The following is a 6,016-nucleotide window of genomic DNA, read 5'->3' as shown; positions in this document are numbered from 1 at the left end:
ATTTGACGTCGACTCCATCAGGTTCGACGTAAAGCAAATAAAGCTTATGTCTTATATTTGCAATATAATCTTCGATGTACTCTTCCTTTGATGTCAAAGTAATAAAATAGGCCGATGTAATATATTGATAGTTCACTTGATGTCGTTGTTGCAAAGACAAAACGATGCAACTGATGTTGATTTTCTTGCGATGCATGACTTCTCCCGCGATGCACGAAGATAATGCTTCTTTGAAAAATACAGGTGATGTTTCCTCGAAAACTGTAGCTGATGGTGACTTTTTCCGCGATGCATGACTTCTTTTCCGTGATGCATGATTATTTTTTTCGCGATGCATGACTTTTTCTGCAATGCATGACTTCTTCCTTCGATGCATGAATCTTTTCTTGCAATGCATGAATCTCTTTCCGCGATGCATGACTCATTTCTTTGCGATGCATGATCTTTCTCTGGCAATGCATGAATCTCTTTACGCGATGCATAAATCTTCTCTCGCAATGCATGAATCTCTTTCCGCAATGCATGAATTTTTTCTTGCAATGCATGAATCTCTTTCCGCAATGCATGAATCTTCTCTTGCAATACGTGAATGTCTGTTCACGATGCATGACTCATTTCTCTCGCTATGCATGGATCTTTCTCTTGCGATGCGTGTCTTTTTTTCTTGCTATGCATGACTTTTTTTCTCTTGCTATACATGAATCTTTCTCTGCGATGCATGATCTTTCTCTGTGATGCATGAATCTTCTCTCGCAATGCATGAATCTATTTTCGCAATGCATGAATCTTCTCTTGCAATGCATAAATCTTTTCTTGCAATGCATGAATCTCTTTCTGCGATGCATGACTCATTTCTCTCGCTATGCATGAATCTTTCTCTTGCGATGCGTGCCTTTTTCTCTTGCTATGCATGAGTTTTTCCTCTTGCTATGCATGAATCTTTCTCTGCGATGCATGAAGATAGTGACGATGCCTCTCGATACTGAGCAAAGATAATGCTTCACCGAACAATGTAGGTGATTTTCTAGGTATCTTATGGTGGCGGTATTATCTCGTTTGACAACACAACAAAAATGACCCTCGGATTAGTGGTATCATCTCATTTGACAATACGATATATATGACTCTCCGGGTAGGAATATTGTCATATCTGAAAATATGATGCAGATTACTTCCTCCGAGTATTTTTAGTTGTTGGAAAACAATATAATTTCTCTCTTCGGAGATTCCATTTGCTCCATCTCCGAACATTATCGTGTGTTCATTATGGACCTTGCCTTGCTGAGAATTTGAATGAAATAATACTACTCATATCCCCGATTTTTTTGGTATAAGAAGCATGAAACTTTTCCTGTATCCACAGAAAAATTGTCAAGTTCGGGGAGCTCCTCGCCTTTTTGACTTCTCCATATTCGTTGAATGGAGGAATATGATGATCTTGAGGCAAACCTATAGACCTGCATCCGCAGAAAAATTGTTAGTTTAAAATGAACTAATCTATGCCGATTTCTTCGGTTGTCTGCTCCATGTCTGGCCATCTCCGGTTGATTTCTCCGATCTCCCGCTTCTTGGTAGATAAGACAAGACATTTGTATACAAAGTAATTGAAACATGAAAGAAAATCTTTAAGGAAAATAGATTTTTGAAAAGTAATATTTGGAAAAAGGTTACTGCCAAGTGTCATGTCACGCCAAACTTAGCGAATGTCTTTGAATTTGATGCCTCGAGGTCTATCTGATTATTTGCTGGAAAGTATTCAAAATTATTCTAAACTGTCGATGAACCCTATTGAAATTTTTGAGCTCATCCTAAAAAATTTCTGTCCCAGTTAACTGGCTTGGTGTAGCTTGAACTGTTGATGAGCAAATTACAGAATTTTTGAGATCTTCTTAAAAATTCTGTCCCAGTTGCAAATCTCAAAATAACTTCAGTCCTTATTTTGTTGGACAGATCTTCTTCCTGAGAATTTTTTAGTCCCACTCAAAATTTTTGTCCCAGTTTCTATTATGAAGAAAAATAGAAATCTTGCGGGAGATATGACCGAACCGTTGTGGCGCCTACGTATCCCGTTGAGGTAGGAATCATGTCAAACATATTCCCCTCTCGAGGATTAACAAAAATGGGAAATTAAACGAGGAAATGACCGAGGCCGACATAGGCTGCCTACGTATCTCATTCTTGAGAATTCAGGTCGAATGTAGTTCAAGTATAAAAACAAATATTAAGAAGAGATAAAGGGGTGACTGAGGCAGACATAGGCCGCCTACGTATCTCATTCTTGAGAATTCAGGTCAGACGTAGTTCATTACATAGGCATAAATTCTAGGTATAAAAGATTACAAGCAAATAAAGGCGGTTACAAGGAAAAGATAGAAATCGAGTTTTCAAACATGGTATCTTTAAACAACATTTAAGTAGATTGATGACTTATGAGATCCAATGTTCACGCTCAACTATGTAATGTCATTAAACAAATGTATCGATGTGTTTTTTAAGCTAATTGATGAGTTCTCTCTCCTGTGCTTTTGTTAGATATGCACCAATTTTAATTTCTTTGATACATTCATCATTTTCATGATTCACTATTTCGATCTCTTTTGAATTCGGCTCATCGTGACTCTCGAACTGTTTGAATTCCTCAACCAGGTGTTTGGGTACCATGATCTTCTTATTGTTGTCCTCAAATTCATCCGCATCTACCCCATTTTGTTCATTTAGCTTGTGATATGACATGATATTGACAAATTTGAAAATATTCTCACTGAAATCATAGACAGATATGGTTAGATAGCCAATATAAAGCAAGTGAAGCAAATTTTTGCAATAAAGGAGGTCTTCATTTGAAATAAGAAAAAAAGAACTCTGGCTATGCCAATAAATCATATTTCCTTTTTTTTCAAAATGTTAGGAGGGAGATTAAAATATACTGAGGCAAAATAGAGTAAATGATGGGTCTCGAGCCTCATTCGGAACACCACCAATTTAGAAATAACATAAAAAATTGTCTATTTCTACCAAGACGAGCGAGAAATCAAGAGAGGAGTGGATGTCCTGTTAGGAATTTGCTCATTTGGCTCGTTCTCTAGTATGCTTGGCATCTCAATCATCTCTTCAAGCACAAAATCACATTCTTAGAACTAATTTTCTATTCCTTCCCCTAGACCATTTTGCATTGGAAAAGACTTATATGAGTGAGGCAATGATTTTGAAAAAGCTTGATCGATCTTCTGTTTGTTCTTAGCCTCCTTTAGAACTAAAGCAAAAGCTTGATGAGGTGCTCTGATCCCAAATTTAGATTTCTCCCTTTTGGTTGGAGAGACTACAATTTTCTCAAGTTTTTCATGGTTTGCTGAGATTATAACTTTCTCCACATTTAAATCATGTTCGACTTCAATCATATTAATAGTCACCCCTCCATGATTCGGCATGGGGTTACTATTGACATTAGGAGTGGACGTTTGAAGAGTGACGACCTTTTGATCTATTAAGTCTTGAATTTTATGTTTCAAGTCGATACAATCCTCAGTATTATGACCAGCACTTCCTGAATGGTAAGCACAATGAAGATCAGGTTTATAAAACTTAGAGTTAACATTGATGTTTTTTGGATCTATTGACTGTATCAGGCCAGCTGATTTCAATCTCTCAAAAAGTTGTGTTCGACTCTCAAGCAAAGGAGTAAAGACTCTAGAAGGTTTCTTCTCAAGATTTAGGCGAGGAGGATTGTAATTATTTCCTGGATGTGAAGGTACTTGAAGGTAGTTTAGAGGATTTTGGTGAGTTGATGCTGGAGTTTGGAAATTTGGATATTGTGGAGCTCGGTAGCTAGGAGGGGTGGTTTGGTAGTGCGGGGGTTGAGTTTGGCAACTTGATTGAATATTCGAACAATTAAATGATGGAGCTTGATAATATGGATGGGTATTTTGGTAATGTGGCGGTGGAGTTTGGTAAACAGGAGGTGAAATTTGACAACTCGGTGGTGGAGTTTGGTAATTAGGAGGTGGGATTTGGTAACTTGGTGGTGGGTTTTGATAATTAGGAGGTGGGATTTGGTAACTTGGTGGTGGGTTTGATAATTAGGAGGTGGGATTTGGTAGCTTGGTGGTGGAGTTTGATAATCTGATTGGGTATGACAAGCTGGATATAAATTTTGTGGAGCGTGAGGATAACCTTTGTAAGGTGAGGATTTTCTGAAGTGTCCTTTTCCATCAGATGCGCAGGAAATAGAAGACTCATCCTCTCTATTCTTTTTCAACAATCCCGAAGATTCGGTTGGGGCGGCAACGTGAGAGATCTTTCCAGTTTTAATCCCATCTTCGATAGCCTCACCTACCTTGACTATCTCCGCAAATTTTACTCCTATGAGCAACATTATCCTGTCATAATACTCTGGCTCTTGAATGTGTATGAATACTTCAATGATCTCTTTCTCAGATATAGGAGGTCGAACCAGGGCGACCTCTCTTCCTCTACCTATACGCATATTCACGATAGCTTTCAGGAGATTTCCGCTTAATTCTCTTCAGAGAATAGCGATCAGGAACGAACTCCACATTGTAGGCGAGCCGTTCGACGAAATCTTTACCTAGTGCATTCCAGCTAGACCACTGTTTTATATCATGTGAAGTAAACCATTCCAGGACTTCTCCATTCAAACTTCGGCTAAAAAGCCGCATTAATAAAGCTTCATTCCTTCCAACTCCCACGAGCTGGACACAGTAGGCCCTCAGGTGCGCCAAAGGATTCCCTGTTCCTCCGAAAGTGTCAAATTTTGGCACTTTAAACCCTTCTGGGAGGTCAAGATTCGGATGGATGCACAAATCCTCATAACTTAACCCATTGATTTCAGGAATACAATGCAGCTCCTTCATGACTTTTCTGATCTCCTCTTTCATATTCAGCTTGACTGCCTCTTCCTTTGACCTCCACTCTTTCTCATGTTTCTCATAATGATCAAACTCAGAACAGTTGGCATAGGGTTCATTTAGAATTGGAATCTGAAAAGTAGTCTTTTGAGGCAATGGCGGAGCAATGGAGGTACTCTGGGTATTTTGAGTGGCTTGGTGATTTTGAGGGAAAGTTTGGGGGTTGTTATGCTGATTTTGGTGACGGGAGGAGGTTTGCGGGTTGTTAACGTTTTGATTTTGAGGGGGAGGGCAAGATTGCAGGTTGGAATTTTGATGAGGAGGGAAGGTTTTGGGGTTGGTACCTTGAGGAGGATGTGGCGCTTGGTAAGAGACGGAGGCATGATGGAGATTTGGGGCGGTTAGGTCGATGATTGGGGTATTTTGGGCGGGGTTAGAAGGTGGATTCTAAACCTGTTTCGCGCTTGGAGGAGGAAAGTGAAGTGGAAGTCTTCCATCTCTTGGAGGGTTGACCGAAAACATTGTATTCGGTAGATCTTGTCTTCTTTGTATTGCAACCCTCATTTCAGCATCAATTGTATAATTCATTCATTTTGATCAGCGACAATGGGCTGAGCCACAACAACTTCAGTCAGACCAATCTCTTCATTGTTATCACCCATTACTGCCTTTCCTTTTTGCGAATTTTGATCGGGGAAGGAATCTTTGGGAGCCTTAGATCTTGTAAAATAAGGGTGTTCAGACAGCTTATCAACACAGATCAGCTCTAAGTACCTTACAAAGAAAAATAACTCAAAAGATAACGTGTTAGTACCTGAAGGTGATAAATAGTACAAAATATCACACATTGGTGCAAACACACAAGAGTTGATTTATTCGAAGATAAACTAGCCCACGTATTTATAGAAATGACTAAATAGACAGAAATTTTTCTATTTGATTTTCAGCTTAGTGAACCAGAGACGTCAACTTGAGACAAAGTCGATTGTATCTTTCATTGTCATAACTTTTGATTTTCGATTGAGATGTAACTCTAATTTCTTTGTAAGAGTTGGAAAGATATAATTTCTCAAAAATTAGGACCGTGCCTTGAAAGACTGCCTACGTATCTCACGAGGGAGAATTCAGGTCCTACGTAGTTCGGCCCTTGA

Source organism: Solanum tuberosum, unplaced genomic scaffold, assembly GCF_000226075.1.
Source record: "Solanum tuberosum cultivar DM 1-3 516 R44 unplaced genomic scaffold, SolTub_3.0 scf00018, whole genome shotgun sequence".
Lineage (NCBI taxonomy): Eukaryota > Viridiplantae > Streptophyta > Magnoliopsida > Solanales > Solanaceae > Solanum > Solanum tuberosum.
The sequence above is the reverse complement of the archived record's forward strand: the minus strand, read 5'-3'. Positions refer to the sequence as shown.